Source organism: Micromys minutus (assembly GCF_963924665.1).
Source record: "Micromys minutus genome assembly, chromosome: 2".
NCBI lineage: Eukaryota > Metazoa > Chordata > Mammalia > Rodentia > Muridae > Micromys > Micromys minutus.
The window spans coordinates 39,389,913-39,401,968 of NC_137971.1; the positions used below are offsets into that span (position 1 = coordinate 39,389,913).

Genomic DNA, 12,056 nt, shown 5'->3' on the forward strand with positions numbered 1-12,056 from the left:
AAGTCAACATAAACCTAGAAAGAGTGGTTTGAAATAACAACTTCAGAATCTCCAGCCCATGGTCATGTGACCTGGTGATGACAAGAAGGAAGAAAGCTATTCAACTTTTGCTGGCTTGAAAGAAGATGAAAGAAAGAGAGGGTAGGAAATCAGGAAAGAGACAAGGAAAGAGAAGGGCAGAGAGAGAGAGAGAGAGAGAGAGAGAGAGAGAGAGAGAGAGAGAGAGAGAGAGAGAGAGAGAGAGAGAGAGGGAGAAAGAAGAGAGAGAGACAGAGGGAGGGAGAAAGAAGAGAGAGAGACACAGAGAGAGACAGACAGAGACAGAGACAGAGAGATTTAGTCTCCATATCTCACTCTTCATTTTAGTGGAAATAAATTATTAAATATGTTCCCCAGTTTCTTTTTATTTTGACTTTTGGATGTACCACATTTGAGATGTTCTTTTTTTTTTCACTGTACAAAAATAAACAATTTAACTTTATTATGTCATGACTTCTAGCCCTTACACTGATTTAAAAAAATAATATTTGTTTAGAATATTATTGGAAGTGACTATGCACAGTAAATAGAAAATGGCCTGTGCGGTGGAGACATTACTACTGGTCTATCTACTGTGGCAGACAGAATTTTCACACACAATCAGCATTTGAAAGTGCAAAGCACCTGGAAGTCTCAAATGTCTAGAAAAGTAGCTCAGAGCTCTGACCACTCACCAAATAAAACAAAACACAAGAAAGAAAATAACAAAACGAAACCCCACTCAGTACATCTGGGAAACAACTCCCCAATACTCAACTATCTACTGCTGCCCATAAGAACAGTTTAAATTTCCCAAAGTGCTAAGACTTCACCAGCAGTACTTTAGATCAAAGTTTTAATGTTAACTATATGATTACTCAAATACCCTAAGCCATATGGCATGCCCAACAACAATAAGTTACAAATAGTCTGAACCTGATAACTTAAACATGATATGGTTAATATAACACACAGGTATCTCAGCTAACCTTTCATGTAAGGTGAGAATTAAGACTTCATCTGCACTCCAATGAGGAATATGGTATCCTAACAACAGTGACAACATCCATTATTACAAAGGCAGAGCCTGCAAATGTACACTTTAGTTAGTTACGCTTGATTGAAGGAATAATTCTATGTACAAGCGGGTCCATATTCAATGTGCAAATTTTCAATGGAGCAGACTTAGAATCAAGGCAAGTTTAACAAATGCTTTCTGACTTCTCAATGGACGGTGAAAAGACTTCCTGAAAGTGAACAAACTAGTCAAGAGTAGGTGGAGGCAGCTCTTATTTTCCTCTTAGGTGTGGTGAATTTCATGAAGCATTAATTCCCGAAGTATGTTTGTCTCTGGACCATACAGTTTACATGCTCTTCTTTCAAAGGCCGCTACCATTTGTTTCACAACTTCATCAAAGAACAGTGTAGCGAGCTGAGAGTGCAGAAGGGAGCGGAATTCAAAAGAAATTGAAAAATCCAAGGTACAAGTTCTCGGATAGCCAGAAAGACCAGGGCTAAAACGCCAAGTAGACTCCAAATGATTGAAAAGTTTCCCATCAGTACAAGATGCCTTTACCAAATGTGGTTTTACCAAGGTTACTATTGATGTATATCGCTCCAAAACAGGTGGAAACCCAATTTCTAATCAGGTTTTACAATATCCGGATCTCCTTGATATTATATCTGATTTTTTATACCAAGGAACGAAATGCTTATAATCCTCCATCCCTGACACCACATCATACATCTCCTGCATCGAGTACCCTATAACTCTTCTCTCTGAATGCTTCTTTCGTTTATTTACTATTGGCGCAGTGACTCTGAAGAAGGTTCTTGCACAGATTTCTTTAGGCAAAACTGAGGCACACGGTGGAAGGGTTCTGTTCATCAGTACACCACAGGGAGCTAAGTATCTCACGTTGCGCGCAGACCCCCGCGCCGGGGCTTCCATCACAGTCGACTTCAGACTGCACCCCGATGCCACCCTCGTAAGGGCCCTCTGACTGGTCCGAGCTGCCATGATCATCTTTGTCTGAGATGTTCTTGAACCTTCAGATTGAAGAATAGAACTATACATACAGATACTTAGCAACCTTGGGCATAGTTTTTAAAAATTGGAATTATGAAATATTAGAGGGAAATAGAGAACCTTTATCAGTTTTTAAAGTTATCAGCTGTCATAATTGATAACTTTAGCTCTGTAATTTACAGATATACAGTAGAATTTAATATCTTAGCTTTATGATGCAAGCTAGCGCCATGGGAACAGGCATGAAACAAAATTTTAGCCTAGACCATTTGACTTTAGTATCAGAACCCCAAGAATTTCTGTTTGTTTCTGTCAGTGTTTGTTGGTAACTTCAGACTCTGGGTCTGAGAATGAGGCCAGCGTACAGTATTCAACCTAATTGATTAAGAAGAAGAACTCAATGAAGCTGAAAAGCAGACCTTCATGTTTTAGTTTCCTCAAATCTGGGAGCTATTTGTTATTGCATCATAGACTAATATATCCAAAACCAGCTAAAAATGATGGCCTCCAAAAAATATGACAGAATCACCAAGGGTGAGAGTACAAAGAGGAATAGAATGTTCAAGAGTTGAGGCACAGGACATTTTTATGTTTGGAAGCTGGACAGAGGAAGAAGAGAAGAATCAAACAAATGAGCAAACTATGGGTTACTTATTTCTTCTAAAAAATTCTTTTATTACTATTACTTCATATTTTTGTTTTGAATTGCTGAAACTTTAATAAAAGAATTTCTCCTTTAGGATGCAAAAGGAACACTGCTTTAAATACACTTTATCTGATTTTAGCATTCATTTGGTTGTATAATTGTGAAACTATTTTTACACCAGAATAAGTTCAGCTTAAAATGCCTCTACCTCTCCACGGTCTCATCTGAAATGCTTTAGAACACTGAGTGTGGCATAGATGACCCAAGACTCACAATTTAAGTTTAACATCAGCAATTATTCCCTCCAGTTGGAATTATGCTTAAGTATTCTAACATACTTTGCTATGTGGTATAGTCCAATAAATGAAAGTATGGGGAATTTAATATAGCTCATCTCCAGGTTTTAACTGAACTTTCAGTCTGTTCATTGCAAAATCATATTGTCCTTTTAATTTAATTTTACTAAGACATAACACTTGTACAATGATGTGGATAACACTTGTACATATGTGTGCGTGTGTGTGTGTGTGTGTGTGTGTGTGTGTGTGTGTATTCTGTAATACCATATATATTCCATATATCAAGTTAGATCGCAAGCATTTCAAGGTTTTTAAACAATAATTATCCCTTTATACTACCCAGAGTTCTAAACTACAGCCATGAAACTAGGCTAAAAAAAAAGAGCAAAAAATAATTCCCGTGACCCTTACTGAACTTTTTCCATTTGCTCTCATCCCTGCATTTTTAGTCTCAACACATGTGTCAGTTGTATGGTTCAGATGTCTTAATTTCAAGTGGTGAATGTGAGCATGTGGTCTATGTATGATTTTTTCCACATATTACATTTGACACTTCCCTCCAAGATTATACAAAGTTTTTCAGTTATTTCCCATGGAGAACATTATGCTATTTATACATATCAGATTTTCTTCATTCATACACATGGAAGGGCAACTAGTCTGAGTTTGTCTTTTAAGTATAGTAAATTGTACATTAATAAACAAGAAAGTGCAAACGCCTGCTAGCCATGATTATATATCTTTGGCTATACATTCAGTAGTAGAATTACTTGATCATATGGTAATTCTATTTTCAGATTCTCTTTTGTATACTGTTTTGCATAATGGCTGTCATTTTTCTTCCTCAACTAAATTATATATCCCTGAACATTTTTTGGCTTTTTTTTTTTTTTGAGATGATCTTTAGTTTATTTGGAGTGATGAGTATTTTATGTCTGGATGATAAACTACAGAAACTTTGCATAAATCACACACGTACACACACACACACACACACACACACACACACACACACACACACTACAACTTTGAATTTTAAATATGACATGCTATGTTCTGCTTGTGTGTGTGTGTGTGTGTGTGTGTGTGTGTGTGTGTGATATTAAAGTACAGAGAAAGAACAGTTGAACATGAAGTGCATAGATATGAAAGTCAGGGAGAGTAAGTGGCAGCTGTGACTAAAATCTCAGGACAAGAAGATAGGGGATGGACTGAAGAAATGACTCAGCATTTAAGAATGTATATTGTGTTTAAGGCACACACAGGTTTGGTTCCTAGCACCCACATGGTAACTCACAACCACCCATAGGTCTTGTTTTAGTGATCCGATGGCTGCTTCTGTGCTCTCTCAGCACCAGGTACACAAAGTGTGGAGACAAACATGCTTGCAAAACATTCATGTGCATAAAGTAAAATAAATAATTGTAAAAAGATTATTAATGAGACATTTAGTTTTATTGAGCCCTAGGTGGGGAAACCTTGCTTACAAAAATAAATTAATAAAGAATGTGTGAGAGAGAGAGGCAGGTTTCAGGAGAACAAAGGCTTATACAAGAGCTAGGCACATTCTGTGGAGCTTACGAGAGAGGTAAGAGATGTAACAGACCCAAAGTAGAAAGACTTGGATCCACTGTGAAGAAGAGTAAACTTCACTCATCAGGAGGCAAGTGTCTTAGGAGCCGGAAGACTTACTATGTTATAATGGGTTGTGGCACTGGGTTCTACCTCTCCTCTCAGAGTGGCCAGGCATTGCTGGTATATCACCTTGGAGAGGACAGGGAAAAACAGTTCTGCAGTTCACCTCTTCCCTTTGTGGTATTAGATACACACTGCCCACTAGGCCAGGAAGCAGTGAAACAGGGTTATGACCCATTAAAAATAAAGTCCTTCTCCAAGAATTGTTAATGAAGCAGCTCTCTGAGATGATCATAGTTTGCTTGTATTTCTTTATTGGGGTGGGTTTGAACACACATAGTTTATTAGGGTTAACTAAAGGTTATGTGGTTTGGGGGGAAGGGCATGAGATTATCAATGGAGGGAAAGGTCATTGGCTGAAGTCTAAGGCTCTTCATTAGCATGGAGAGGCATTGCTGGTGCTGGGTACTTGACTGACTCCCTATGACAATCTGGTTGAAGTTCATCCAGGCACATGCCCTGGGGCAGACACAGAAACAGTGAGGGTGCTAGAGATTTCTGGACATGGGGGGGGCTCTAAACTTGTTTCACATCACCAGGCCTGTGCCAGTTCTTCTGGTGGTGTGGTTCACATGTCCTACAGTGGGTGAGATAAACACTGTCTATCCACTCTGAGTTATTTGGCACGCTGCTCCAAGTGAGTCTCAAGCTAGAAGGTAGAATTCCGATCAATCTAGTTTCTCAGGTGTACAGGCATGAGACTGCAACAGAGGAAATTACCTGTGCAAAATCTACCCCAGTATTTGAATACTGGTTAGATAAAAAATTGCACCAATCTTTTTTTATATAACTCTGACCCTGACAAATGCAATCTAGAAGCCGCTGTTGCCATTGCTGCCAGTTCTTCTTTCTCGTGGTGTGAGATCTGACATAGAGCACCAAGATATCCATCATACCACGTGCAATGGATGATGGTTTCTGGGATGTGTTCCTTATGCAGCTGTTTATGGAACAAATCCACGGCTGGTGACTGAGCCCTGGCGTCATTGGTGCTTACCAGTCACAAGTATGCCGCAGGGCCAACATAACAAGCAAGTGGCCTTCTGAAAGTAATGTCTAGGACAAATTGAAAGAGATATTATTTTCGAAGTAGTTAGGGTTATGTGGTAGGGGAAATAAAAAAAAAAAAACTACTAATTCAGTTTTAGAAATTCCTTAATTAACCAAACTCTAAACCACAAAAGCACTAGGTGGAGATGGGTTTCAATGGGAGATGTCTGAAGGGAGGTACATGCAATTCTCTAAGACTTTTTTTTTTTTTTTCGTCTTAGAAACTTTGTTTAAACTATCCCTTTCCCAGATCCCATTCTTTCAGGCAATAGACAGAAACTGAGCCCTGGAGATCTCAGCCCAATTGCAAGGGTGACAAACTAGGTACAACAAATGGAAATTAAACGAGGAGGCTATTGAACAGGGTTCTCTGGAGGGACACAGGGATGTGAGGAGGAAGAAGCACTGTGTTCAGACTCTCTGAGGTCTCAGTTGACATGGAAGGGAGATTATCCAAACAGTTCTCACACTCCTCATTGGGCATTTCAAAGTTGATAACAAAGCAGACACAGAGAAGTATCAGGGCACAGATTATGCAAGAGCATTCATTGTGTTCAGAGACCTAAACTACTAATCCCTGAAAGTAACTTCAGTATAGTATTTTTCTCCCTATATCATTATATGATTCTAGCTCTAGAGCCGTGTTAGAGAAGGGCAGTCTTAAATTCAGAATCTTAAAAGAAAGCCTATATTTGTATATCAGTCTAGTCACAGAGAAGAATTACAACCTTCTGTTATGTTTGTGTGTTCTCATTTTTAACAGTGAAGGGACTGAAACAGACCCAGATTAAATTATATACCCTGTGATGCAAAGTAGGCTTTTCATAAAGTGGAAATACTAATATTAGCCACTTTTCTTGATTTTAAAGTTAGCCAAAATCGAATACTTAAAATATTTGAAAACCTATGACTATCTGCTGTGTGTATTAAAGGCACTGTTATACTATATTCTAGTTAAAAATAAGCTTCAATTTCACTGTTCCAACTTTTAAAACTATATGATGGTTTCATCTTATAAGTGGCAATCCATTTCATTAATGCTTAAAAAAACCTAATTCTGCCTTAGGGGAGAAGCCAAGAACAAAACTAGTGGTATTTACACTGCTTTCTCTTGAAATTTTCATTTGTATGCTCATATTATGCACCAAACTTGAGCTAGTTTAACCCTCCCTCTCTATCTCTCTCTCCACTCTTCCCCCAGTTCTCCCCACTCCCCTTAGAGTACAAGGTCATTAATTGCTATTGGGACCTTCATAAACCCTAGTCTGCCGACGGGGTGAGAACTCTGTTGTTAAATGTATTATGGCAGGAATGTCTTTGGAGATTGCCTGCTTGATTGCTTTGTAAGGGCCCAATGGCACACAGCAATTAAAATCCATAGACCTCCATAACCCCTCTGATGTTTTATGGGCCTTTTTGTGTCCTTTGGTAGAGTTTACCATTTGTGTATTTCCCACTGGGTCTCCCTTTCAAAGCTCTAAGTGGGATTTGTTTTTTATCCACTGTGATGAAGCTAGTTATACATCATGTGAAAGGTTAATGAATATTTTCAAAAGGAGCATATGTTTTTAAGTCATAGGTGAAAGTTATACTAAAGAATGGCTGCAAAAAACTAATGGTATTTTTTTCTTATGACATTAGAGTTAATTTCTAGCAACCTCACAAATACCTGAAACTCCTAAATAAAACATAGCTTATATAGTTGTTCTTAACCTGCGGGTCATGACCTCACTGGTAAACATCTACCTATAAAAAGATTTATATTAGGATTCATAACAGTTAAAAAATTATAGTTATAACAAAAATAATATTAGGACTGTGGGTCACTGAAACATGTTAAACTCTGTTAAATGGTCACAGCATTAGGAAAGTTGAGAACTGCAGGCTTATAAGATTGTAAGGAGTTAAAAAGTCAGGGAGTGTCTTCAATTCTCTCCATGAGCTGCTTTGTATAAATACCTACCTGCCCAATCTGTGCACACACACACACACACACACACACACACACTCACTCATTCACTCACTCACAGAGTCCTTTAAGTTAGGTGTGATTGTACTCACCTTTAATCCCAGCACAGAGGTAGAAGCAGAGGCAGGGGGATGTCATTGACTTTGAGAACAGGCTTGTCTACATAGTTCAAAGACAGCCAAGGATATATAGGTGAGATCCTGACTGACAAAACAAAAAAGCACACAAATAAACAACAAGGAAACAATGACAAAAGCCAAAGAAGAATCACTTGAATGGAGGACTTTGCAAACTAATGCATCTGCATTTGTCCAATGGGAGAAACTTGATATCATCATACTGGGAATGGGCAAAAGAACCTCCCATGAGGAGCTGCAGATAAAAGCACTACTAAGCATAAGGCTCTTCTGTACATTCCCCATTTTCAGGGACCTTTCTACTTAATATCATTTCACCATCAGCTCCTGTGACCTAACAGGGCCATCACTAGGTGCTTTGTTCAGCTCACACTGAAGCACTTTCTTTTTCTCAGTTCTCCCTTCCTCACTGATTTTTCTCATCCAACTTAACTTGCCTTCACTCCACTTATACACTCTAAAGGCATTTTAAAATCACCCTTTAGAAAATGACTTGCTCAATACAAAATCAAATTATTTGGTACCCAAACCTGATGATCACTGAGTTTGCAGTGTGCTCTTCATGAAGCCTCGCCTTCTCTCTGGCCAGGAAGGTTGGGAAAGCCAGAGTTTGAACCTGAGATTCACATAATAAACGGAAGAAGCCAAGTCCCACATGCTATTCTCTGACGTGGCCAGGTGCACTTGAAATGCACACAAATAGAATTCTGACCACCCCCAAATAGAATTCTAAATAAATATATATTCTTTTAAACTAAAAACCAAGCCAATATATTCTAAACATCACATACTTTATACACTTCATAAAATTGGCAAACATGAAAAGAATCCCAACCCCATGTTACTCATTTTTAAAATCATTCTCTGACTAACATTATGTGCATTAAAAGTAAAAGATAGGGATTACTCAGTGTAGACTCCATGAGAGGGAGGAGGATGAAAATATACTGTTAAGACTCTATTATTTAATGGAGAGAGATCTTAATCCCTACCACCAGATGGTCACAGATCGACAGCAGTAATTCTGTAACTCTTTGTCTAGCTTATCTATTGATGGGCTTGTGTTGTAATATGTTTTGAATAGTATACATTGATTAGAGTTTTAATGTTTTTTGCTTTACCTGTGATGTCAAATTTCAGTGGTTTCAACAGCAAGCAGTTTACTGTAGCTGTCACTGTTTTCCACTGTCACATTTACCAGAATCCATGTTTTTAAAGCATCTAGATCATTTGCTATATTTCTTTACATTATATAGTCCAAAAGAGGACCTAAGTTTGTTCTCCAGCGTCCATTTAAAACTTCTTTGATAATGTGCACCTTCAATTTCAGCTCTAGAAAAGCCAAGATAGTGGGGACTACTCATCCCTGACCAAGTGGTCATTCTGTCTAGCAGAATCAATAAGATTTCTGTTCAGAGAGATTATTTGTGTCTTGGTTAGTTATTTTGTCAACAAGATACAAGCTACAGTCATCTGGAAGGGGGAAGCACTACTAAGAAAATGCCTCTATCTGATTGCCTGTTGGTAAGTCTGATGGGTAGTTTTTTTAAATTAATGATTAGTATAGAAGGGTCAAGGCCCACTCCTGGGTAGGTGGATTTGGATCATAAGTAAAAGCAAGCTGCGCAAGCCAGTAACATTGCTCCATGGTTTCTTCTTCAGTTCCTGCCTTAAGCTTCTGCTCTGATGCATTATAAAGTATAAGTTTAAGTAATCTCCTTTTTCCTGCATGTTCCTTTGGTGTTTTATTATAGCAATAAAATATAACTGAAATAGATTGTATCTAAAATAATGTGGAAAGGAATTAAGAAAGATATCCAATTCTGGCCTCTGTTAATAAAAGCACATGCAAGCCCATTGTCCCATACACATATGTATATATACACATGGTTATGTATACACAGATCATACAAATGCACACACTCACAAAGAGAGAGAGAGAGAGAGAGAGAGAGAGAGAGAGAGAGAGAGAGAGAGAGAGAGAGAGAGAGAGAGAGGGGGAGGGCGTGTTTCCTTGCTATTTCTTAATTGAAAGAGTAGAAAATCTATTCTACAACTTAAAGGTTGCAAACATATTTATTCAGTAAGAAGTTGGTACTGAAAATGTACACTCCAGGGACTATGTAGCATATAGTTTTTCAATATGACTGATTTATAATTTACAATATTCTGGCCAATAGACTTCATTACTCCTAATATGCAATTCCCTTATTATCCATTAGTTGTTCATAAAATCAAATTTTGAGAACTTAAAATCTTTAAGGTCCTGAAAATTATATTACCTAAATATTATTCTGAAAAGGTGTAGTGGGCTTGCTATTACTCCTATTTTTTTATTCTTTCATTTTAAATGCCCTTAAATGAATAATGAATAATTAATATAAAACATATGTTCTCTAGATTCATCCATTTTTTTTTTAAAATAATTTGTTAATTTATTTTATACATGAGTGCATTGTAGCTCTCTTCAGACAGACCAGAAGAGGGCATCAGATCTCATTACAGATGGTTGTGAGCCACCATGTGGTTGCTGGGAATTGAACTCAGGACCTCTGGAAGAGCAGTCAGTGCTCTTAACCGATGAGCTATCTCTCCAGCCTGTCCATTTTTTTAAGAATTTCGGTAGGTCATTGTTTCTGATAGCTGAGTAGTACTCCATTGTGTTAATGTACCACAATTTTTGTATCCATTCATCTACTGAAAGACATCTGGGTTCTTTCCAGCTTCTGGCTATTATAAATAGAGCTACAATGAATATTGTGGTGCATGTATTTTTGTTTTATGTTGGAGTATCATCCTGAGTGAGATAACCCAGTCACAAAAGAACAGACATAACATGCAGTCACTGATAATGGGATACTAACCCCAGAAAGCCCTGAACACCCCAGAAACAACCCACAGACTGTGTGAAGATCAAGAAAAAGGAAAAAAGAATATATTTTAATTAAAATAGAACTGTATCACAGCCCCTTTTTTTCCTACAGCCCCTCCCAGTTTCTCTCCTATCTCCTCAAATTAATAACCTCTTTTCCTATATTATTGTTACATATATACATGTGTGTATGTATAGGTACCCACAAATACTTAATTACAACCTTATAAAATGTGTTTGCATACTTTTATGCAAAAATGCTTAAAAATCTGTACATTTATCTTTGTTTTTTAAAATAAAGTTAAAAAACATATGTTAACATATGTGTATATTTATTATTATACACATATTCATATTGTGAATCTAGCACTATATGTTTCTATTGCTCAAAATGGCCATGCTTCAAAACATTCATTTTAATTTCATAGTGTTCTATAAATATATACGAACTTACCACATTTGTATCAAATACATAAATAAAATATTTTGGTATCTGTAATTACTATAATTTTCTCTCACCTAAACATACATTTTAATATAGATTAAATGTATATTTATTAAGTTTCCTGTTTTTACATCTTCTCCATCCTGATATGACTGACCTAGAAATGTTTATTCAACCTCTTTCCCACTGAAGAGCTAGATGTGACCTAGCCACTGAAGCCAGTGACCACAACAACCTCTGTTGGATGTTGAGATTTCCTTATATTACACATTCATAATCTCCCAGTGATAACATGACTCTACATGTACGAAAGCCCCAAGAATTAAAACTCCATCTGGAAGATGTGTTCTGAAAACATGCTGAGCTTCAAGGGGCAGCACAGTTCATTCAGTGCACATTCCAGATAGCACTTTCCCATCATCCCAGCAAAGCTCACAATGGCCGTTGGGATTATGGTATATATGCTGCCAGTCCTTTGCTTATCTTTACTTTAATATTTCTAATGAGTAGATCCTATGATGGGCTTAGCCTGATTTTAAACTGTTAATTTAATAGGTAAATAGGGCCAGTATCCAATACCTTAGAACTCAGAATGCTATTGGGTTTCTTCTTTACGGCTTAATTGGTAACACAACATTAATCAATATCACAGTGATTCAAATCCAAAATATTGATTTTAATTAGAAAATATTTTATTATACACTGTATATAAATGGATAAACTTGTATTAGATACAGAACTCAGATTGCTGGCACCCATGTGTGTATACATAGACAGTCTGCATCTGTAAATATATCAAGATGGCAACATGTTCATTTAGGTTGAAGATTATTTTCAATCCTGCATGAAATTCTTAAGATTGTTGTCTTGGGCAAATCTTCTCAAATGCCAGTTCC

At 37.3% G+C, this 12,056-nt stretch overlaps 1 pseudogene across 1 annotated transcript; it reads right to left on the bottom strand.

The window, feature by feature from the left end:
- Positions 1-1,318: 1,318 nt before the first annotated feature.
- Positions 1,319-2,044, bottom strand: LOC308416703 (coenzyme Q-binding protein COQ10 homolog B, mitochondrial-like; annotated as a pseudogene). The gene has a single exon. The product of its transcript is annotated as a coenzyme Q-binding protein COQ10 homolog B, mitochondrial-like (transcript).
- Positions 2,045-12,056: the final 10,012 nt, after the last annotated feature.